Source organism: Hibiscus syriacus, unplaced genomic scaffold (assembly GCF_006381635.1).
Source record: "Hibiscus syriacus cultivar Baekdansim isolate YM2019G1 unplaced genomic scaffold, ASM638163v2 tig00112738_pilon, whole genome shotgun sequence".
NCBI classification, from domain to species: Eukaryota; Viridiplantae; Streptophyta; class Magnoliopsida; order Malvales; family Malvaceae; genus Hibiscus; species Hibiscus syriacus.
The window spans coordinates 3,669,966-3,696,312 of record NW_024063392.1 but is presented as its reverse complement, the minus strand read 5'-3'; the positions used below and the strand labels follow the sequence as shown (position 1 = coordinate 3,696,312).

The 26,347-nt window shown below is 33.4% G+C and overlaps 1 long non-coding RNA gene, 2 other non-coding genes and 1 pseudogene across 3 annotated transcripts; 2 read left to right on the top strand and 2 right to left on the bottom strand.

Moving 5' to 3' along the window:
* The first annotated feature begins 874 nt into the window (after nt 1–874).
* On the top strand, nt 875–20,880 carry LOC120182847. The gene is made up of 3 exons (XR_005521879.1): nt 875–885; nt 17,451–17,457; nt 20,778–20,880. It is a non-coding gene; the product is annotated as an uncharacterized LOC120182847 (long non-coding RNA).
* On the top strand, nt 1,499–1,571 carry TRNAK-CUU. The gene has a single exon. It is a non-coding gene; the product is annotated as a tRNA-Lys (tRNA).
* Nucleotides 17,837–17,992, bottom strand: LOC120183175 (annotated as a pseudogene).
* LOC120183177 lies at nt 18,196–18,260 on the bottom strand. The gene has a single exon (XR_005521926.1). It is a non-coding gene; the product is annotated as a small nucleolar RNA U49 (small nucleolar RNA).
* Nucleotides 20,881–26,347: the final 5,467 nt, after the last annotated feature.

Below are 26,347 nucleotides of genomic sequence, written 5' to 3'. Positions count from 1 at the left end.
CGATTACTAGTAGAAACTAGAACAGTTCCAGTACTGAGTAATATTCTTAAAATTCCAGATAAGGCAACGATAGCAAAACATCAACAGTCTGTAACAGAAAGCAAGACAGCTCAAGATATAACACGAGTTGCGCATTCTGAAAGTGATACGGGTGGTGGTGGTCACAGATGAGGTAGGCATTTGGGTTGGGAAACTTGCCACTGATGTTGCGGTTGGAGGTGTCTTGGCAGGTGAAACTTTCTCCGTGGTATTAGTAACCACTGGCTTCGCTGCTGGATAAGATGCCAAGAAAGAAGTTGTTGCTGTTTTGCAGGAGAAGTAGTTGGCACGGTCTTCTCCGTTTGGTGCCACCGATCTTGATGGTGGTATCCCTTGATCTTGATGATGATGTTGATGTTGCTGTGTTGGAGGCTTCAATGATCTTGTTTAGCAGTCTCCGATGAACAGGTGTTGAAGAGGGTGAAGAGCATGGGAAAGAGGGTGAACTTCTGGCTGTATCCCACACAAAACATGGCCTTATATCCCACATCATTAAGATAGAAGCAAGTGCTCCACAAGTGATCCTATAAATTAAAGTTCAAACTCAATGATTTAATTTACGGAGTCACGTGGTGAGCACTCGAGTTTGAATTGAGCTTGAATTGAATTTGAATTGAGCTTGAATCAAGCTCGAGTCTCAAGCTTGATCAAGCTCTTGAATTTTTTTTGAGTTCGAGCCTTTTCGATTTCGAGTCGAGTTTCAATATTATTTTTTGAGTTCAAGTTAAACTTAAATTTTAGTTTCGTGAGTTTTTGAGTTGAATCAAGTTTATATTTAAAGTTTTCGAGTTGAGCTCGGAATTACTCGAGCTCGACTCGGCTTATTTACACCCTTAATCCCTACATGTGAGCGGTCTCATTACATCATATTGCCTGATTTAAGCACATGGTTTGTTGCTATTTTGTGGCGGTATACAAAGTTTCAAATAATAATTTTCTTTTGGTTAATTTTTAAAAAATAAAAAAAATTATTACGTAAAAAATACAAAAAAATATTATCATATCATGCCAGATCACCACTTTCATTTTAAGCAATCCCAAAACATTACAAAGAGAGGAATAAGAGTGTTTATTGATATGAGATTTTGAATTACCCGTTTAGCTTAGTTGGTAGAGTGCAAGACTCTTAATTTTGTGGTCGTGGGATACCGTCTTACGGTGGGTAATTCATAATTCGGAGGTCTCCCACGGAAGATACTCTCAACCTAGTTTTGGGGGCAGCCTACTATCCTACCTTTCCCTTATCCCATTACATATGGGAATAAGGGTAAGCTATTATTGATATGAGATTTTGAATTGCCCGTCTAGCTCAGTTTACGGTGGGTAATTCATAATTCGGAGGTCTCCCACGGAAGATACTCTCAACCTGGTTTTGGGGGCAGCCTACTATCCTACATTTCCCTTATCCCATTACATATGGGAATAAGGGTAAGCTATTATTGATATGAGATTTTGAATTGCCCGTCTAGCTCAGTTGGTAGAGCGCAAGGCTCTTAATCTTGTGGTCGTGGGATCGAGTCCCACGGTAGGTAATTCATAATTCGGAGGTCTCCCACGGAAGATACTCTCAACCTGGTTTTGAGGGCAACCTATTATCCTACCTTTCCCTTATCCCATTACATATGGGAATAAGGGTCAACTATTATTGATATGAGATTTTGAATTCTATTTAGAAATTTGTTAGAATTAAGTTTCTTGGCACATGTATAGAAAGATTGCAGCTACTCAATTATTTTTTTGAAAAAAATAAAACAAAAAAAGAGATGCTCTCGTTTGCAGCACCACACAGGCTGCAAACACCAATAGTAGTAAAAATAATATTTTTCTTGCTGAAATGCAAATTATTTTAAATAATATTGTTTTAAAAATTTGTATTACTAAAATGACAAGTTCACATTTCTCTATAAACAATAGTATAGATTATAATTTTTTTCCCAATATTAGGATTCGTTTGGTTCTAGAAAATATTTTTTATTTTTATTTTCTATTTTTGTTTTTAGAAAATAATTTTCATTTTCAATTTAAAATTAAAATTAAAAAAAATGTTGGGTTAATATAAAATGAAAACTTGAAGTCAAAACTAAAATACTAAAAAATATATCTGATATCTTATTTTTTAAAATAGAAATAAAAAGAATAATTATTAAATAATTATATTAGATTATAATTATTAAAAAATCATTACATAAATTTAACATATGAGTTATACAAATATAAAACAATAAAGTTGATAAAAAATTCCATAACATAAAATTTATTGTAATTATAATAACAATATAATGTTAATGCATATTAGACATTAATTTAATTTTAAAAATACACAAAATATTGTTATAAGAAATAGCACAGAAAAGTGTCATAACATAAAAAAAATATGTTTAATAGTAACTGAGACCTTCAAACTTTTGAAAAAAATAACTAGTGTAGTCCCTAAACTTTTTTTGCACCAATTTTGATCGTTAAACTTAGAAAAAAATTAATCAAACTTTTTGAACAATAAAAATTAAACATTGACTGTTATGAGACTTACATGATAGTTCATAAACTTGATAATCTATAATATGGATGTGATAGTTCACGATACTGTTGTGACAGTACTCAATGGAGATGATGTGATAGATGAACTTAATTGATTATTTTAGAAAGTTTGAGGACTTATTAATTTCAAAAATAAAAATTTTATTAATTAAAAATATAAAATGTAAACAATTATTAAGATATTCAATAAATTAAATATAAAAAATTAAAATAAATTATTAAAATAAATTAATTTAAGGATTACATTGAGTGTAAAAAATGTTTAGGGACCATATTGATTGTTTTTCAAAGTTTGGGTTTCATATACCATTAAATAAAAAAATATTGTTAGAATGATTTAAAGATGTGTAAGTTAAGTTAAAAAATCTATAATGTTTCGATCACTTAATTTTTTTTAAAAATTATATCTAATGTTATGGTTCATTCTGTTTTGGTCATCTATTGTTACATGTCTCATTATGACTTAACGAAACTTGTGATGTGTCATTAGTATAATAACATTTTAATATACAAAACTTATACTTTATCAAATTGATCACTATTAAAAAAAACTTAATATTTAAAGGTCCGATATGATTTCATGTCTCACCACAATCTTCACGACACTGATCATCATTCCTTTAGGGGGTGTTTAGATCAAGGAATGTGGGATTCCCTTCATGTTTGGTTGGCCGAGAATCTCATTCCCGGTAATGTTTTATTACCAATAGTAGATTTTTTGGGGTATATTATCGGGAATGTCATTACCTCTTTCCATAGGTATTGTGGATTAACCGACGTTTTTGAACTAAAATGCCCTTAATGTTTTCTCAAAAATATTATATGAAGTTCAGGGTTAAAATAAAATTTTACACTTTCATTAAACCTTTTATTTTCAATTTTGTAAAAATATAAATTTTATGAATTTAATTTTTTAAAGAAATATATAGTATTTTCCAACTTATTAAAAATAAATATATAATAAGGACAATTTGATCAAATTTACATTCCAATAATCTTTTATTCATTTAAACCAAACACGGTAATCTTACATTCCTGCTAAACCAACCGAACACAAATAAAACATCTCCCAGTAATCTTATTCCTGGTAATCTTACATTCCCACTGGTAATCTTACATTCTCACTGATAATCTTACATTCCCACTGATAATCCTTACATTCCGTGAACCAAACGCACCTTATTGTCTTTGATTACCTAGACTCCTATTAAAACTTCGACAATTTCCTCGAACTCGCATCGTAGTTTTGCTCACTGGCACCATCGCACATCTCACTAATCTGTCATCATCATCGCTCTTTTACAAAACATACCAAACACCACTTTTCATCATTTTCATAAATTTTTTCTCCTCGTTGTTGCTATCACAATTGTTCAACTTACATGACCCCAACTTCTAGTCGTTCATCAAAAACCCAGTTCAAAATTGACCTAATAACTTACGAGAGTGGTGGTTATAATACCTAAACTGCATTTCAAAGGGACGATAAAGGGTGCATGGCCGACATGGAGAGGTAACAACATCGATTGAGCACATCGATAGTGACGATGATCTTAGGGGAGGGATTTTATGTTAGACCAAATTAAAGGTTTTCTAAATATTGGAGATCCTTTTTAAAATTATTGAGTTATGATCAATTGATCAACTGTGTAAATTTGAGACAAACTATTATCATACCATGCCACATCACTCTTATTAAGTCAAGTGATCAAACTGATAATAACCGACCAAAAGAAAAATAAACTTAACATTAGGTGTCGTAACGTCTTTCTGGTGGATCCCAAATTTAGGCTTCGACTTGGATTAAACGAATTGGAATCGCCACCGATAATTTATTTTAAAACAAATGGGTTGATCGGATACCCTATTTCTTACCTGATATGCGTCTTTCCAAAGATGTGTCGAATTCGAGAGTCGATTACAGTCAAGGAAGGGTTAGCACCCTTGAACTGCCCTTTCGGTACTATGCAATTTTCAGTTGTCTTAAATTAAGAAAATTGTAATTTAAAATTAAAGGTAAAATACAATCCCAATTACTTACCTTAGATAGTTTTAAAGGTGTGTCCTTAGGAAGGTCAAGAAATCATGTTAGATAAAAGATAGAAATAAATTAATTAATTAAAATGAAGAAAAAAAACAAATTAAATAAAATATGATAAAATAAAGAAAACAAAGATAAAATAGTAAGTAAAATAAATAAATAAAATATAAAATAAATAAGAAAAAGAAGAAAAAAATATATAAATAATAATAAAAAGTAAAATAATATATATAATAAATAAAACAAACATAAAAATAGTAAATATATATAATTAATAAAACATATAATAAAAAATAACATATATATATATGTAATCTAAAAAATAAAAATATATACTAAAGTAAAAAAGAAAATGCATAAAATGTAAAAAAATTACATGAAAAAAAAAATAACAAAGCAATTAAACAAATGAGTAATAAGGGAAATGTGGTATAAATAAATGTAAATAAATAAAATAATAATTAAAACGTAAATGTAAGGGACCGAATCAAAAGGAAAAACAAATCAATGGGTAAATTTCGAAGAAAAAAATTGATTTAGGTGGGAGAATTGAATATTTAAAATAGGAACACGCCTCGGGGGTAGATCTAGGTTCGAAACTTCGAAACCCCACCCCTTTTTGGTCATCGACACAAACCACGTTTTGGGTTATTCAAACCAAATCTCAAGAAAAATAACATGCACATGCGAGAAATGAACGTATCAAGGTAAAAAAGATGCTACCGTTTATTTCTTTTTCGAATCATTTACAATAGCTTTGCTTTTGTATTTTTTCGTGCTTTCCTCTGTATTTTGTATGTAAATCGTCTGTTACAATAGTGAGTTACAATGGCTATTTATAATTCTTATGGATCCTATTTTTAGGAGTTTGAATCATAGTAGAACTCTATCCTATTTTTAGGAGTTTGAATCCTAGTAAAACTCTATCCTATTTTTAGGAGTTTGAATCCTAGTAAAACTCTAACGCTATGTTTGTTTTATGAATCCTACTAAATCAGGGTTATTGAAAGTATTGTACCCAGACGAAAAGGGGTGTTGACAGCTGCTCCTTTTTGCCCATAGTCACTTAACGGGGATAGGTCAAAGATTAAAAGACATTTTTCGTTCAGTGGAGTTGAAAATTGACTCTGATGTTTCAATAACTCCCTGTCGAATTGAGTTCCAGATGACTCCTCCGTCATGAAGTCGAGTTCATGATATGAAATTGAAGTCGTAGTTCAAAATTTGAATCAGCACGTGGATTCTCGTTACCCTTCGGTCTTCTTCTTGGATCGAACTTAGAAATCTTCATTGACATATAGCTTTTCTTGACTTAAGCTATGTTGTTTGAAAATGGTTGCTTGTCACTAAGGCACGGCTAACCCAGGTCTTCTTCTCGACTTGAAAACTTTGACTGCAACCAGAAAGTAGTGTGATTGATTTGTCATCGAGCTGAATGGAATTGAACTCGACAATTTTGTTGGCAGATAGCCCTTCTTGCCTTGAGCTATGCTGTAAATTTGATTTGTCTCTAAGTTGAATGTAATCAAAATCAAAGGTCTTTGATGACTGATAACCCTTCTTGCCTTGAGTTATGCTGCAAATGATGTGCCTTAAAGCTGAGCGTAGTCGAACTCGAAGGTCTTTGTTGACAGATAACCCTTCTAGCCTTGAGTTATGCTGCAAATGATGTGCCCTTGAAGCTGAGTGTAATCGAACTCGAAGGCTTTGTGTTTCAAGAGAAACATTTTCAAAGTTTTTTTTCCAAGAGAAATAATTTCGAGGGTTTTTTTGTGTTTCAAGAGAAACTGTCTCAAGAGTGACAAAATTTGTTTCAAAAGAAACTGTCTCAAGAGAGACAAAACTTAGTTCTAAAAGAAACTGTCTCAAGGGAGACGAAATTTGTTTTAAGGAAAAGATATTCAAAGATTTTGTTTCAAGGGAAACTATCCCAAGAGAGACAAAATTTGTTTCAAGGGAAACTGTCTAAAGAGAGACAAGATTTTGTTTCAAGGGAAACTGTCTCAAGAGAGAAAAAACTTGGAAATTGTCTCAAGAGAGACAATGGTGAGTATGATTCCCTTCGTCGTGAAGTTGAAACTGTGGATGGCCACTTCCTTGTGAAGTTGAGCCTTGGAATTGGATATCATTCGTCGTAAAGTTGAAATCCAGTATGTTGTTTCGAGGCCAATATCCTTCGATGTAAAGTTGAAATTGACTTCGAAACTGGAAAGTTTGTTGACAGACACTTCTTCTTTGAGTTGGATATCCTCTGCCATGAAGTTGAAATCCAATCTGGAGATGGATATTGCTTGTGTGTACGATTCCCTTCGTCGTGAAGTTGAAATTGTGGGTGGCCCCTTCGTCGTAAAGTTGAGCTAGGAATTGGATATCCTTCGTCGTGAAGTTGAAATCCAAGTAAGTTGTATTGTTCCGAGTCCAATATCCTCCGCCGTGAAGTTGAAATTAGCTCTGGAACTGGGAAATTGTTTGTTGACAACCAGCCGTCTCTTCGCTATGAAGTTGAACTTGTGTTGTCTCGAGTCCAATATCTTTCGCTGTGAAGTTGAAATTGGTTCTGAAACTGGGAAGCCCCTTCGTCGTGAAGTTGAGCCTCAAAATGGAACGATATCCTCTGTCGTGGAGTTGAAATCGTGGATGTGTGGGTACGATATCCTCCGTAGTGGAGTTGAAATCGTGGATGTCCCGTTCGTCGTGAAGTTGAGCCTTGACTTGGATATCCTTCGTCGTGAAGTTGAAATCCAAGTATTGTATGTTGCCGGGTGGACACGATTCCCTTCGTCGTGAAATTGAAACCGTGGATGACCCTTTTATTGTGAAGTTTGGCTTCGAGCTAGATATCATTCGTCGTGAAGTTGAAATCTACTCTCGAGCAAATTGTGTCGCTTTGAGTCCAATATCCTTCGCTATGAAGTTGAAATTGACTCTGAATGAAATTGAGAAGTTATTTGTCGACAGACAGTTGCGCCTTCACTGTGAAGTTGAGCAACCACCATCAATTTTTGAATGTGCTTTGAATCGAGTATCTTTCATCTTGAAGTTGAAACTTGACTCTAAAGCTGCAAAGATTATGTATGTGAAAAAATTGATGCTCTAAAATGCATGCATAATGAATTAGTTCTTGTTTTATTCATCGAAAAAAATCTCATTTTTTGTCTGCTGGTTCCTGTACGTAGAGGAAATACCTTCGGAAGATCTGATAATTCACATCAGGATATTGAATTCCCAAATATGCCCCAATATTCGATGTTGAATCTCAAAAAATACCCCAACATTTGATGTTAAATCTCAAAAAATGCCCCAACATCTGATGTTGAATCTTCAAAGATACCTGTAACCCCCATACCAATGCGGGTAGCCCGATCCGATCCGGGGTGTCACATTTGGGCCACCGGAGCGACCCACCGTAAAAATAGCAGAAATTTTAAAACTTTTATTGAAACGTGTAACTTATAAAATCATTTGCCACTATTTAAAAATAAAACAGATTTACAAACTCGTATATAAATAAAAATACAATTACATGCCCCCTAATCACATGTACCATACTCTGCAACAACGCCGGAAGAACTCCCTTACTGAAGTCGATAGATGCACTGATACAATTCTTTTAACCTAAAAATATGAGTAATAGAGTGAGCTTTGGAAAGCTCAGTAATACAGAACTACCAGATGATGCTGAAGAACGTGCAGATACAAATAAACATATTTTTCCTTATCGATTCAGACATTTACAGATCTTTATACTGAGCAGAGATTCTACGGATATTTCAGGTAGTAACAAATAGTATTCATTCCAGATGGAAATATTTCGGATGTCTAGGTTCAGGAGATCAGAATAGGTTTTCTAGTGTATTCCCAAAAACCATGTAACTTTTCAGATCTTTTTTAAAACATATATATATATATACCCCATCCCAAACAAATAATGTGTAGGTTCCCCAGAACCATACACCCAACCCAACACAACATATAAGGCCCTGAGCACAAAGCCGAGGAACCTGCGGAACTTCTTCCTTTAACAATACCCCCCATTTAAAACATTTCTCCGTCGGTAAACGGAGATATCAAAAATCAAAACATAATTCAGATCATATATCATAACAAAATCCAAGTTAGGAATCAGAACAGATTTCAGATCAGATGTCAAAACAGAATTTAAATCAGAAATTAGATAAAATATTCATATAAGTAGGGAACACACTAGAGTTTCCAGATATTATTAGAGATACAGGATAATCTATCGGGCAGAGAAACGCAAATCTTCAGTTTACCAATAGGATGCCGGAAATTAGAATCACTATTAGAAGAGTTTGTTAACTAACAAAATCATCGGTTATTCAGGATATGATTCATCGGGATCATCTTATTCGTACACTTTTCTGAAGCCCTACGAAATTTGAAGGTATTCAGAATCTTTACAATCTATAACGATTAATCCGATTATCGAACAACACCAGAATAGCTTCTAGAACCAATACTACCAACTTGTCAATTCATAACCTTTCAGGGTATTTACTCTTTATACCAAATATTCTTATCCACAAATCATCTGAGTCATCACTGAATAGATCTTAAGGAGACAAGCAAATATTCTAATGGTTTTATTTTATTTCCATGTTTCAACGATACCATGAAATGCTGACGTACTTGATTTGTGGTTCATAATCCATAGGGATGATACATCACATAAGTTCATCCGAGTTTCCAAACTTATTCCAATCTCTTACTTAATCCTCAGTCATTGAGGTTACTTAGTTCATTTAACATTCAAGTCCAATCCAGTTACTTCGGGATTTTCCAGAATAATTTAAACGTTCCTGAATTTCAGATACATGTTGTACTTCATTCCATTCAATTTGGTCTTCGTGGTTGATTTGTCGAACAAACGCCAATTCCTAGTAATAAGATCTAGATCTAAGTTGAACTGAATACTTCCAAAATTTTTCATCGAGCCAAACTTGAGAAGACGAACACATGTTCCAGTAATATCTATGTCATTCAGGTATTAACATAGCTTTAGGGTTGATCTACTCACTTAAATTATTTTCTATTACTTTTAAAGGTAGTCCAATACCTATTCTTACTTGGATTCCTTAATTAATCCAAGACATTTACTTAATTTAGGCCATAAGGGTATTTTGGTAATTTTGATGTTCAGTTTTATTCCATTCATTTCAGAGCTCGAGGATATTCAATCATTCCTGAGCTTGGTGATATTCTTGGGTCATTTCCATTATAGGGGTATTTTGGTCATTTTACATATCTACGATATTTCAATCTTTTTTCCTTCATCCGGTCTTATTATTTTAATTCTAATTTATCATCTATTCCAGTCCGTTCGAACAATTCTGATAAAAGAGCACCCTCCGATAAATTGTTCTTCAGGTATTTACTCATAACTCATATATTTTCGGGTCAAGTGCCTTCTCGAATTTTACAAACGCAATATTATGAATTTTTCTTTACAAAGACAGAATATTAATAATTAAATTTGTACTTAATCGAGTTAAGTACAAATTCTCAAAGTACTTTCTCCTTCAGGGTCAACTCTGACTATTTACCTCTCAAGGGCATTTCGTAATTTCTTAACCAGATAATTTCGATATTATCTCTTAACGAAAATAATATAATTTAGAGATCCTATGATTAAATGCTTTCTTGAACACTCTCTGATCTTGAAACGGTTCTCTAACAGACTTCTAATATCCTTCACAAACTCTCCTAGGATTAAAATCGATTATCCATAATTTCCAAAAAAAACTAACATTTCTTATGCACATCAATATTTTTATCAGATCAATATGTCTGTAAAATCCTCTTACCTAACTTCCATATTCAAATCTTGTCTTTTTATAACATAAGGGTATTTTCATAATTTTACCCTACGGAGTATTCTCATAATTTCTCATCCAAGTACCTTTAACATTTAACCTTTGATGAATAAATTATAAGTTGCAGATACAGGGCTGATTTCTTATCACCAATCACAAACTTGTAATTTAATCTAGCAATTCCTCAATCTCTTATATTAGTCATTCGATCCGTAATCAGTTACAGAATTTCTACCACATTATATCGAGTGTATAAATTATTTAACTCCACCAAAGTGACCAACATTATCTTATTCATGCATTTACCAATATCAACATGTTCCATAAAGCATAAAGAGGTAGTAAAGTATTACCTCGATTTCCATGCAATACTGATCGACCATAAAAATTCCATTCGAACGCCTTTGATCTTCAATTCAACTTCCAATAATTCCTCAGATACATATCAACATAAATTATATCAGAAACGGAGCTTAATTGCGATAAACGGATCGAATCGGGTGATAAATCAGTCAAAAACAGCTTACCGGGTTCGAATTTGGCGAAACCGACTTCGGATTCGGATTCAGGACGTCAAAAGCATAAAGTATGACTTTTCGAAAATTTGGAATTTTTGGTCAAAATCAAAGTCAACGGGTTTGACCGGAAATATCGAGGCCTTCGGGTCTGAATTTCGGAAAACGAATTACGGAATCGGATTTGGAACGTCGAAAACTATCAAGATAGGTATAATCGGTCGAAGTCAAAGGTCGTTTAATTCCCGGTTAAAGCTGGTCAAAGTTTTAATTAACTGTAGTCAACGGTGGTCAACAGTAAATGGCTCGGTCTAGGCGGCTCGGCTCGGCTCAGCTCAAACGGCTCGACTCAGCTCAAACGGCTCGGCTCAGCTCAAACGGCTCCTCAGGCTTCCAGACGAAGCCCATTCTCAGGTGGTGGCGCGTGCGGCGCGTGAAAAGTAACCCAGTGTCGGAAAATTCTCGAAAAAATTCCTAAAAATTATTTTAAGCGATTTTGAGGCACTTACAAAGATAGGTTCACAATTTTGAACGGCGGAGAGCTCGATTCCGAAACTTCGGAAACTTTGATCGCTTCACCTCCTCACGCGCCGCCGTCGACGGAGACCAAGGATGACACCGACAGACTCGGAACGATGCAAGGAACGCGATGGTGCGGGAGGTGTCGTAAACGGATGACCCGATCATCGTGAATCAATGAAAAACCAACTAAAATCGAGTTATTACCGACGATACTTTCGACTGAAATTAACGACGAACGACAATGATTCACGACGAAAGGTTTGAGGGGTTTTGTTCCTCGGTTGACAACGAACACGATGGTGGTTTCGGTTCGTCGATCGAAGGTCGGACGGCGAGTAGATCGGAGTTGAAAAAGGGGTTGAGGGGAAGAGGAAAACTGGAATTTTCCAGAAAAATATGCGTCTGATGGGGGTTTATAATATCTCAAAAAGAAAAATGGGTAAACCATGAGTTTAGCCACTGAATTTTCTGCACTTTATAACACGGTCTTCCAACTATGAAATTTTGCAATTTAATCCTCATTTTCTTCCAAAATACCAATTAAATTTACCACATTATAATTTCTTAAAATTTAGCCCCTAAATTGGGGTGTTACAATACCCTCATTGTTCCTCATTTCTTGCTTCAACACTGATTCTAAGCATGAGCTTTGTGTTTGAGAGCCACATGTCATTTACCAAGATCCACTCTAGAGAGATTGTCTTGTTTTGAAAAAAAAATGTTTTTCTTTCTCTTTTATTTTCAAAGTTATGAAAATATCAAGAAAGAGTTTCGAAAAATGTTTAATCAAAAGTTTTGAAAATATTGCCCCTTTCACGGTTTTACAATTGAGACAAATCATAAAACTAGAGTTCATTGGATATCAAAGAATTAATTACATTGTTAATCCTTCAATAAATTATAGCTATTTGACATGTGCCAAGATCAAATCTATTTTTGGAAATGGTTAAGTAAGGAAATGATAAAAAAGTCTCAGGTTATTGTGTTTGGTCAAAGGTTTGACATTTTTGTATATTTGATGCTCAAAGGTTTGATGGGGTAGCTTGTATGCTTCTCTATTGGAAGTGTTCTCCGATTCCCAGCTTTCATGGTCATGCTCGGATTGTGCGATCGCCTCAGCTGCCCAATTTTTGTATTCGAGTTGCCTTTTCAGGTTTTCAACTCGAATCCTCATTTGGTTTCAAGACGTCATTTGTAATTTACGTCTTGAACCCCCTTTTGTTATTTTTCTCTATCATACATTAATTACACTATTTTTTACAAATAAAGATTAATCCTGATGGGCGGGATGAAATCTAAAGATAGTCTCTTCTGTTTAGAAATACATGTATGATTAGAATGAACTTTTAAGGCACGTAACGTAGGTCATGGTTCATGGTTATGAAAGAAATGGATAAAAGGCCCAAACAAGTGTTTAAAGGTGATTGAACCAAAGATCAATTCATTCTGATGTCTTCAATCATATCTTGCTCAATTTGAATCTGCTCGTATGTGTCTCTCTCTTGATGCTCTATGATCTTCGAGTGGAGTGATTCAGAAATGATTGTGCTTGATCAATCTCATTTGATGCTCTATGATCTTCGAGTGAAGTGGTTCAGTGATTCAGAAATGATTGTGCTTGATCAATCTCATAGTTTGAATCTCGATACGTCGTTTGAATCGAGAGAATCTTTGTATATGCATCTTGTCTTATTTTTTCTTCAATTTTCCTTTGTTGTTTCTCTTTGCTTTTTTTCTCTTTTTTTCTCTTTTTGTTCTGATTGAATCTTCGCACTAGGCATTTGGTTCACCTTTCGGTATCTCATCTGAATCAATGTCTTCACTCATACGAGCAGATTTTCTCCACCTTGCCCCCCAGTGTAGAGGGTGATCATTGGTTAGGGTTGAATCAGAAGAAAAATAATATAGGCTCAAAAAGGGACACAAAAGATATATATTTTCTCCTGTTGTGAAGGGGTAAAGAAAGAAAGCGGTTCATCATTTCATACATGGAAGCTTTCATATAAGAGGTTTCCCCAGGGGGATAGATTTTCAGGATTAATTTTATTCACATGAAAACAGTTAATGCATGATAGAATTATTTCGAGTGAATTCTTCTTTCTGCTTCTTTCCCCCAACATGTCTCAATGTTCAGGCTCCCTGCGAGATGCCCCAAGTTGTATCTTAGAAGAATGCTCATGTTCAAATGAACAACTCAATGCCTTGGGTTTTAGTGGTATAAAAATGCCAATTTTGAGTCTAAAAAGACAATGGTGTGATTTTATTGACTCAAAGAAAGGTATGGGTGTATCAAAAAGATAAATGTATTGTTAAAAAATTTCAAAGGGATGTAATGTCAAAATTTGGTCTTTTTGGTAATGACCATGAGTTATTTTGGGTAAAGAATCAAGGTATTTTATTTTGGGTTTTGACACAGAATAAAAAAGGTCTAATCTTGCCATATGTCAAAAATATATAATTCTTGAATAATTAAAAGAATCCTTAATTCATTTAATATTCGAAGAACTAAAGATTAAAATTTGTTCAATTGCTCCACCTTAGACAGTAGCATAAATTCAATCGTCTAAAAGATTAAGCAAACATGAAAGATCAAAGACGTGTTCAAACAAAACAATGCTCTAAGTGCAAATGATATATGCAATGTCCCCTTCTTCGGTTGTCAATGCCCCTGAATCCATTAGGTTTTGGATCTTGCGCTTCGGTGCTTTATAATTCTTTGAGGAGTATCTAAAGCTTTCTGCATGATAATTGCACACAACTTCAACATCGTAGCCCTTAGGATATGGGGATTCTGTTCTCAGATCATCCTGGCAGGCTTTGTCCTACAATCAGCTGATCAGACTCCCATTGTATTGATTTCAGTTTTTTTAATTGTTAAAATCTCGCTTGTATATGGTGTCACGTGATTAGGACCACTTCATCAAATCCTCCATGAAGAAATTTCATGTTTATGAAAATGCTTAAAAATGAAATGTAGATGCAAAAATGCATGAAATGCTCGAGACATTGATCCGAAAACATGTATGTTATCATAAATAATCCTTATTGGGGATAAAAATGTTTTATCTTTTAAGAGACAAAAATATCCTGACAGCTTCTGATATGTTGACTAGTCTTCTGCCTTCGTCTGTCACCGGTTGAATAACATGTCGAACCGCTCTGGCTTCTCTGGATGAACCGTGCAAATGTTGAGTTGTTTTTTGTACTAGTCCAAGAAGTCTTGAATGACTGCATCTCTGGCATTTATCTTCTGTTGAACATGTTCTCAATGAATACGTCATTGGAGCCCTCAATTGATAAGAACTATGTGAAATTCATTTGCCTGTTTCTTGAATTCGTCAGCAATGGTCTCCAATTTCAGCTATCATTTTACCATTGTTGTATTTGAAGGGACCCCCAAGATCAGTAACCTTCATCTTGCCCCTGCAACCTCTGCCAGTCAGTTCTTCCAAAATAGACTTTCATTGTGCTTGATGTTAACCCGGTTTATTATGAGTTCTTTATAATGCAGCAGAGTAATATACTCTTCAATTGTGGGCACCACGTCTTCTGGATTGAATGTGACACATAGTCGCTTTGTAGACTGTCCTCTGCATTTTCATCTCTTGTATTACAACCCTTTGTCCATTAATACAAATTATTTATGTCTAACAAACACGTTTTTGGTGGATCAACACCTCTTTTGAATGATGCAAATGATAAAAATAAAATAAAAATGAACAAAAATGAAAAGAGTTAGTGAGACAAAAATAATTAAATCAGTCATGAAAATAAAAGTCCTACCCCACATGATATATACCCCACATGCTCATGATTCATACCCAGATATGATCTCTATCCCGTAAGTTAATTTTGAACAAGTCCTAACCGCATAAATTTCTAGTTCACATGCTTTGCATATGAAATAAAGCATGAAATAATATCAAAACAGCCTAGGGTTTGGAAATGAGGTTTTAGGGTGGGCTCTAATTCCCTGTACTCTCTCAGTTTAGGTTCTAAAAAAAGGTACCCGAGTTCTCCTTGCGGGTGCCCCCTTGGGCTTGCCAGACCCTTAGTCCTAAGCCTATTACAAGCTTGTGTGGACTAAGTTAAACTCGAGAGGACACATTCCCTTATGTCTGTGCGGTGAATAAATTCACACGAAGACATAAGTTATATGAATCCCGAAGGCTACTTGTTAGGCCCGTGCGGTGAATAAATTCACACGAAGGCGTCGCTTTCACCCCCACTTAAATAGGGTTCAGAGTTCAGGTTTAGAGCCTTAAGTGAAAAACAAGTTTGGGAGGCTGAAATCATTAGAAAAAGGTTAGTACAACTATTTACTCGAAAATATAATCAAAAGTAAGCAATAAAGATCGAAATGTTACCTTAAAATTTAAACTTACCATTTTCGTTAAAAATACAACTAGAAACTACCTTAGTCTGACTCACTTACATGTCCCAGCGGAGTCGTCAAGCTGTCGTAACCGTCTTTCGGGTAGACCCCGAATTTAGGCTTCAACTTGTATTAAATGAATTGGAGTCGCCACCGATCATTTATTTTAAAACAAATGGGTTGATCGGATACCTTATTTCTTACCTGATCTGCGTCTTTCCAAAGATGTGTCGGATTTGGGAGTCGGTTACAGTCAAGAAAGGGTTAGCACCCTTGAACTGCCCTTTCGATACTACGCAATTTCCAGTTGTCTTAAATTAAAAAAATTGTAATTTAAAATTAAAAGGTAAAAATACGATCTCAATTACTTACCTTAGATAGTTTTAAAGGTGTGCTCTTAAGAAGGTCAAGAAACCATGTTAGATAAAAAGATAAGAAATAAATAAATAAATAAATTAAAATGAAGAAAAACAAATTAAATAAAAGATAAGATAAGATAAAGAAAGCAAAGATAAAATAGTAAGTAAAATAAATAAATAAAATATAAAATAAATAAAGAAAAAGAAGAAAAATATATAAATAAAATAATAATAAAAAGTAAAAATAATATATATATAATAAATAAAAACATAAAAAATAGTAAATATATATATAAATTAATAAAACATATAATAAAAAATAACACATATATATATATAATCTAAAAAATAAATATATATACTAAAGTAAGAAAGAAAATGCATAAAATGTAAAAAAATATTACATGAAAAAAAGAAAAAAGAAAAATAACAAAGCAATTAAATAAAATGAGTAATAAGGGAAATGTGCGTATAAATAAAGGTAAATAAAGAAAATAATAATAATTAAAACGTAAATGTAAGGGACCGAATCAAAAGGAAAAACAAATCAATGGGCAAATTTTGAAGAAAAAAATTGATTTTGGGGGAGAATTGAATATTTAAAAATAGGAACACGCCTCGGGGGTAGATCTAGGTTCGAAACTTCGAAACCCCACCCCTTTTTAGTCATCGGCGCAATCCACGTTTTGGGTTATTCGAACCAAATCTCAAGAAAAATAACATGTACATGCGAGAAATGAACGAATTAAGGTAAAAAAGATGCTACCTTTTATTTCCTTTTCGAATCGTTTACAATAGCTTTGCCTTTGTATTTTTTCGTGCTTTCCTCTGTATTTTGTATGTAAATCGTCTGTTACAATAGTGAGTTACAATGGCTATTTATAATGCTTTTGGATCCTATTTTTAGGAGTTTGAATCATAGTAGAACTCTATCTTATTTTTAGGAGTTTGAATCCTAGTAAAACTCTATCATATTTTTAGGAGTTTGAATCATAGTAAAACTCTAACGCTATGTTTATTTTCTAAATCTCACTAAATCAGGATTGTTGAGAGTGTTGTACCCGGACGAAAAGGTGTGTTGACATTAGGTATGTTCGTCTTAATTGTCAAGTAACCAAACATAAACAATATAATAGATTGATGACTAAATGAGTAGTTTACACTATTTAAATAGTCTCTTGATTGTCCAACCGCCCAAGGTTCTTAGTGTCAGTGCACTAATAGTAGACATTGTGTTTGGAATTCTGAAACTATGTCACAGGTATCGATTTTCAGGTGATGTTGCAGCGGAGGCGACGAACGACAAAGGCAAGGAGGAGATAAAGGAACACAATTTAACTTAAAACTAAAAAAAATGTTTATGATAAACACACCGCATAAGAAATAAGTTATGTGCAGCAACTTTAGGCCTCAGATTTGTAATGTTCATTGTCGTCAGATAGAATATCAGACAATGTAGGCAATTCTTAATCACCATAAGCCTCTAAAAACACAGTTTCATTACAAGCAATACAACATGAACAGAAACAACAAAGACATCAATTTAATGGAATGATTCAGTGGGTAATTCCAGCAATAAATCACCATTGACTGCAAAACTCAATTGAAAATGAAAATGTAATCGCCGAAAACGGCTCTGTAGATCACCAAAAGTTCAGATCCACAGGTTCCTATCAGAAAGCGAAACATGAGGTTTATTTCGGTCCAATCATAGCATCGCCGGTCACTGCTTTCTCGTTTTTTTGCTACTGGCGACGTGGCATCGGACCAAAACACAACGCTTACAAATTAGAAAAAGAATATGGATCCAATTGTTAAAACTTAAAAGCGTACCCTCATAGACCCGTTTGAAATCACCCACACAACGTAACAGGTTTAGAGGAGAACCCCCGCGTGGATTCCCGGCCAGTGATGGAGCACCAATCAGAGGGCTGACTTTGGCGGATGGGAAAAGGGGGACTCTCCTCACCGTGTTGCCGCTGCTGATTAAAGTGTCATAGGGCACTTCCTATCTATGGGATGTCTTCCTCATTTGGATTTCGCTCTACAAATCAATTACGATTATTTAAGCAAAAAAATAAAATAAACCTATATATACTCCATGATTTTCGTACTGAGGAAATGAAGCAGGAGCCGCGTGCTCATTTATAGAGAGCAGTGAAGTAATAAAAACCCTAGAAATATGAGAAATGGGCCCTGAAGTTGAAGGCTTCTTTGATGTTTAAAATGTACGAAACTGGTTTTAGCCTATCGGCTTGTCGTAACTAGGTCAAACTGTTTGCTCTGGTCCCGGTGATTCCAACTCAAGTGACAATGATTCCTTTTTCAATCTAAATATTCGTTTTTTAATAATTATTTACTCATTTTATTGATTAATTAATTTAAATTAAATAATTAAAAACTTTATTACAAAAAATGATATTTTGAATTATTTAATTCATTTTGAATTAGCATTTTAAATTTAAATTTTATTAATTTAAAAAATATACTATTTTAATCTTTAACTAAACAACTTTATTGTTTTATTTAGGAATAGGTATTGGATCCAAACCTAATGGACCTAAATCTATCGGGTTGAATTTTTTTTAAAAAATATCAATTTTGGATCAGGTTGAGTCGGATTTTTAAAGATTACGTTCAGATCAGATTGGGTTTGGATTTAGGGTAAAAAATTCGACTCGATCCAAAAAAATAATTTTACCTCATATATTTATGGAAAGTATAATAAAATCCTTCTATATATTATTTTCAATTAATTTCTTATTTTTATTGAATAAAAATAATATTTTTTATAAATATATTATTTCGAGTCTGATCGAGTTCGAATTTTAACCCAAAAAGATGGATCAAATTCGGGTTGGATAAAATATGTATAATTTTCAGATCGAATTCAGATCAAATGAAGAGTGCTCGAGTAACCGAAAACCCTACCATTCTCATACCTAGTTTTATTTTTATTTATTTTTATTTTTTTCAATCCTTTCCTTATTTTAAATTAGTTGGACTAATAGTTTAACTTAAGGGGGTGTTTGGTTCACGGAATGTAAGATTGCATTTGGGATTAATATTACTAGAATGTAACATTACTATGATAATGTTGTATTACCTTGTTTGGTTTGTTTAACAAAAATGTAAAATTACAGTGTTTAATTGGAGGAATATCAGATTAGTTGAATGCATATTTTATCAAATTATCCTTGTGATATATGTTTTTTTAAAAAGTTAACTTTTAATATTAAATTACTAATATTTGAATAAAAATTCATAGAAATATTTTAATCGTTATATTATGTAACTTTTGAGAAAAAACATTTAATACACAATTTGTATATTAAACTTATATTTTTAAATAATTTTCATAAGCGACATATTGATTTATATAAAATATAATACAATATGAAAAAAAATAATATTATGATCTCGAGTGAAAAAAGATATTATTTTTCAATGTATAAGATCTATTTTTTAATTGCTTAAAGTTACATATATTTTAAATAATTACATTTAAACAATCATATTATTTTTCACCTCGTAAAATTATAAATAACAAATATATTGAATATTAAAAATATAATAATATTAATACTCAAATTTATTAATATTTTACTAAATTAAACTCTTTGTATATTATTATTATATTTATAATTTTGAGTAAAGTACCAAAAAAAAGAATTAAAAAGAATCATTATAAAAAATGCATTACTCTCAGAGTATTCTTGTCCAAAGTGTTAGAAATAGTCTAATACCTAAGAACTTGGAGGTAATGACATTCTCATAATTTTAACTAAAAAATGTTACTGTTGAGAAAAGATTATTACTAATAACATTTTTGTGGACTAAACGTGGGAATATAAGTCTAGAAAAGACTATTACCCTTGAGAATGTTTTTTCCGTGAACCAAAACTCGAGAATACAATTTGTGTGCTATTTTTGTATTGATATGATATTAATATATGTATTAACTTTTTACTAATTTGAGATTATGTCAAATCATACATAAATATATGAAGTTAGTAATAAATGTTAGTTATTATTTAGTTAATGGTTTTCATGAAAAAACTATTTGGTAAAGAAAAATGTTGAACACTAAAGTACTTTAAACAATAGAAACCAAAATAACTATTCAGGTCAATTTTAAAGTTGTCTATTAAATTGTTAAAAATAGTTAGATTCTGTTACCCGGGCCGTTGAGTAATTTTGTGTGGAATACAAATATAGAAGGCATTATAGCACCAAATTTCATTTACGATTCAATTAACAATGTAAATCCATTCTAATATTCTGTGTCTGGCTAAGCTGTATAGTGTATACTAAAACTGTTGCCATCTATCCTTTCTACTTCTGCTGCCATTGTTTGCATCTCTTCATTATGTAAAATATTATGGACTGTTTTATCAATGGGCATTGTGTTCATCTATTATTTTCACTCATTCCCAGCTAACAGAGTTCGGGATGCTTTTCAACTTTTGTTTTCCTGTTGAACTACATGCTGTACGACTTGTTCCTCGTTCTACTGATATTATATTTCTGTTACACGAACCTCAGATCCTAGAGCATGCAAACTAGTTATGCTAACGGAAATATATTAGCAGTATTACATTAAACACATCTACAACTGCTGTCCTCTAATCTAAATGAGGTCCTACCGTTCCCTCTGCTTTTCCTACTGCCAGCCAGACATCACCCTTATTCATCGAAGTAGTTCTACTATCTCATATCTTCGTCTTTTGCTTCCGTTTCCTTTACACGTTTGAACATAGGTAGGAAGGCATAACAATCCGAAAGAACTTCCAAAATACATGAAACTTCTTTTCTTCTCTAAAAATGCATATATTTCTATTTAGCATGAAGCTGTTTCAGTCATCCACACTCGACTGTAACATAGCCTTATAACATATGTTCAAGGTGACTTCTTACCTCATTTAGTGTTGTCCTTGTTGCAATGCATTTGCTCTTGTTTCTCCTGTGGAAGTTTCAAGGAGTTTTGTCAGCTCTTGCTATGTAGCCTGCATGCATCTCTTTGCCTGCCCTACATCCATTGCAGTTTTTAGAAGATACATCTCGAGCTTATCAATTTGACAGAGTGCATCCTTAATACGATAAGCCGCTTCATGGACTGGCTGGAGATGACAACTTCCAGAGTCTGTAAAGGCAGCAAATGCATCTCCATTGATGCCAGATATATTATTTAAACATTTCCCTGTATTTTGAATGGAATGCACAGCATGATTGTTGTTATCTTGGAGGGTTGGCCCCATTCTAGCAACTATCGATATACCCCGAATAGATTACACCAGGCGCTCGACAAAAGGTCTGCATTCATTCAACGAATCAACCGAAGCATAAAATGTATCATTTACTGCTGGTAACATGGTATTGTGATCAGGTGGCTCGATTGACTCCAAACGAGTGAGCTGGTCTTTCTGAAGATCCCTTCCAACTTCCTTCACGATTGTATTTGTTACACCTTCCTCCTCCATAGCAGTGAATGCTGTTTCAAGGTTCGAAGTCCGCAAAGGAACACCCAATGTTTTTGTACCATTTCCGAGAGCATTTTGTGGTACATTAACTTCAGCATCTGCAAAAACAAGAACTATTACACTTGATCACCTTCTATCTGAGATATCTCAGAAACAAATACCGGATCAAATAAGATATATATCTGTTAAAGAGGGAAAACTAGAGTGTTGACTTGGGATTTGGAAGAAACAAATATATCTATGTTGTTCCAACTCTATAAGTATCCATGTTGAACACCCATATCCGGCATGGACACGGAGGATACGATCCCTCTAAGAGCATTCCCAATATACGAAAATGGCAGAATAACTGCAATGAACACATAATCAATGGATAAGAAAGGATACTGCAAGAGGTACGTACAATGCTGGGGACTCGATGTTGGTGGCCTTTTGCCCATCTTCGTAGACCTCGGCCATGAATTCGCCAGACTTGGAGGAGTATCGAGTAGCAAGAAACCACAGGCTCCGTGTCCCTATGTAAAGAATAGCAATCCTTTATCAGTAAAAAATCTGTATCCATCATTCATACCTTAACCCATGATTGGTATAATCATACAGTAGTTTAATAGTTGGAGTAGACACTAATTTTCGTCAATTTTTTATTATATATACATCTATATATTATATAATTTGTAAATGATTTTTGAAAAAATATATATATATAATATAATTTTGAAAAAATGTTTGAAAACATTTATATATTATATAGTTTTTAAAACATTTTGAAAAATATATAGTTTTTTAAAAAAATTTTGAAAACATATAGATATTATAAATTTGAAATCATTTTAAAATTTATATAATATATAGTTTTAAAAACATTTTTGAAAACTATATAATTTTGAAAACATTTTAAAAAAAATTATAATATATATAATTTTAAAATACTTTTAAAAATATATATGTATTTTTTGGAAAATTATATATATATATATATATATATATATATATATATATATATTATTGTTGTTCATTTATTTACCTTTATTATTATTATTATTATTATTATTAATCTTTATTTTCATTTTTGCAGGGTCTGGTCCAGTCCAGCAGGGTCCAATCCAACAGAGTCCAAATGAAGCAGTTATGGGCCTGATTCAACCCGTCAAAATTTAGGGTTTGGGAACCCAAAATGGTATCATCAACAGCGCCACACGAGTCAAGGAAACTAGGAAGTCAAAGGGCAAGTCGGCCGGCCAGGAAAATCGGGACTGCATCATCCCGAAAATCCCGGCCACGTGAACGTTGAGGGGAACAACCCCATTATCATCGGAAACGGCCTTCACCGAGGGGTTATAAATACCTCGGTGAGGCCATGCAAGGGGGAGGAAACAGAGTACACCGACCATCAACAGTAAGCCAACATTTTTCACTAAATGGCCACGAAATACGAACATAGAGCAAACAGTACACGAAGCATCATCAAGAGCAAACCCACATCCATAGTGAGCCACAAAGAACAAAACCATGTGAAAAACAAAACCTAAATACAACATACAGCCTCAAACCCACAACAAACACAATATCAACGAGTAAACCACAACAGATCATCATCAACACAAAACCAACAAAAAACCAACCAAACACAAGGCTCGCACCCACAAATAACCAAAACAAAGTACATAAAAAGATCGAAAGCCGAAGCCTCAACCGGAAAAGGGCACCGAGAAGGGGAAAAGTCACCGGAAAAGGGTAAGACCCTAACGGTTTTCTTTATATCTACTCCGATAGGGGGGTTGTTTGGGTGTTTGGAGTTGGTTTTGGGTTTGTGAGATCGAGGGGGTCATTTCGGGCTAGTTCAGTTTTGCCCGGCCGCCTAGCAGCGAGGGGCCACCGGAGTGGTGGCCGGATATCGGCCGGGGAGAGGCATCGAGAGAGTTTTCTCTCGTTTAAAAGGGAGAGCTTCTAAGAAAGGTGAGAATGAATGAGAAATATGTGTTTTTGGGTATTTATATACCAGGGACTACCATGTAATTACAGGATAGTTAAATCCTTTCCGCGATCCCTGTAAGTTTGAGTCGCAATTTATTTTAGTCACCACATGCAATTTGGCCGCTAAATTTTCAATTGTTTCAATTTGGTTCGCATTTATATTTTACATTTTTTGTAATTTGATCCCTAAATTCTTATTTATTTTTTTATATTTTATTTATTTTTATTATTATCATGCTTTTTAATTATTAGTAGTATTATTTTTTACCTCATATTGTTTTCATTTTACTTTTAAATTAATTTTTTTATCCATTTAATACTTCTTTATTATTTTTTTATTTAATTTAATTTTATTTATTTGGTATACATATTTTATTATTATTATTATTATTATTATTATTATTATTATTATTTCTTTGGTTTATTTTTAGTTGGATAAAAAAAATAAGAATTTAGGGATCAAATTGCAAAAAAATGTAAAATAAATTTTACCATTTTCTGGAGCAGTATAAAGAAATGACCCCCTCGGCCTCACAAACCCAAAACCACCTCCAAACACCCAAACAACCCCCTATCAGAGCAGATATAAAGAAAACCCTTCAGGCCTTACCCTTTTCCGGTGACTTTTCCCCTTCTCGGTGCCCTTTTCTGGTTGAGGCTTCGGCTTTTGATCTTTTTGTACTTTGTTTTGGTTTATTTGTGGTACGAGCCTTGTGTTTGGTTGGTTTTTTTGTTGGTTTTTGTGTTGATGATGGTCTATTGTGGTTTACTCGTTGATATTGTGTTTGTGTGGTTTGAGGCTATATGTTGTATTTGGGTTTTGTTTTTCAGACGGTTTTGTTCTTTGTGGCTCACTGTGGATATGGGTTTGCTCTTGATGATGCTTCGTGTACTGTTTGCTCTCTGTTCATATTTCGTGGTCGTTTAGTGAAAAATGTTGGCTTACTGTTGATGGTCGGTGTACTCTGTTTCTTCCCCTTTGCATGGCCTCACCGGGGTATTTATAACCACTCGGTGAAGGTTGTTTTCGATGATAATGGAGTTGTTCCCCTCAACGTTCACATGGTCGGGATTCTCAGGATGATGTAGTCTCGATTTTCTCGGCCGACCGACTTGCCCTTTGACTGTCTGGTTTCCTTGACTCGTGCGACGCTGTTGATGATACCATTTTGGGGTTCCCAAACCCTAAATTTTGACGGGCTAGATCAGGCCCAGAACTGCTTTATTTGGACTTTGTTGGACTGGACTCTGCTGGACTAGACCCTGCAAAAACAAAAATAAAGATTATTAATAATAATAATAATAAAAAAGGTAAATAAATGAACAACAATAATATATATATATAATATATAATATTTTCCAAAAAAACCATATAATATATATTTTCAAAAGTATTTTAAAATTATATATATTATAGTTTTTTTAAAAAAATATTTTCAAAATTATATAGTTTTCAAAAAAAAAAATTTAAAACTATATATTATATAAGTTTTTAAAATGATTTCAAAACTATATAATATATATATATATTTTCAAAATATTTTTTTAAAAAACTATATATTTTTCAAAATATTTTTAAAAATTATATAATATTTATTTTCAAAAATATTTTAAAACTATATCTTATATTTATTTTCAAATATTTTAAAAACTATATAAATATAAATATTTCAAACATGTTTTCAAAACTATATATATATCTATATATATATATATATATATATATTTCAAAACTATTTACAAACTATATATTATATAGATGTAATAAAAAAAGATGAAAGTATAATCATAGGGAAAAAAATAAATATAATCCAAGAACAAAGAAGCAAATCTGCACTTGAATTTCATAATTTTCTGTTCAACCAGTGGACCCAGTTTTTGTTTAAGCTGCTTTTGCTAAAGTTGAGAACTTTATCCGATTAAGATGAGAACTTTAACAAATATAAACCCAAACCTTGGAAGAGAAGAACAGAACAGCATACCGTTCTAATTCGGCAAGTATAGTACTGGTTTCCTTCCCGTTATCGTCTCTCCTGGATATTGACGGTGCAGGCTCCGTCTCCCCATTCACACATGGGTGCCTTGACCATCGCACCATTTGTAGAAACGTCCGCCTTGGGTACATTGCCGCACTTACAATTGCGATAGTACCTTCTTCCATTGTTGGCGACGGTGTGGGAAACCAAACGGTGCAAGCCACACCGTAGTGGCAGCGGAGCACAGGCAGGAGGTTGGTGTCGACCGGAGGACACGAGGATGAAGCTCTCACCGTTCGTTGATAGGAAGGGTAATCTGATGACCAGTGACCTGGCTTTCCGCAACTATAGCATGCGCCTTTCTGCTTTCTCTCGGTCCAACTTTGTCTCCAGGTTGATCGGCTGCCATTATTTTTTGGGGGTGTTCTTCAAACAAAACACAGTTATTCAGTACACGAAACATGGGGTTCGGCTAGCCTCAATATACAATTAAAAAAACTATCGTTTTATTATTGTTTAAATAATAAAATTAGTAAAATTTACGAAAATATTATTATTTTATCAATTTTATTATTGGGTGTTTTAGTGGGTTTAGTAATATAGTCGGTAGAAAAATAATGTTTTAGGTAATTTTTTACCGGTTTTTTTATTATTTTAATAACAAAACCAATATCGCCTTTTTTAGCCATATATT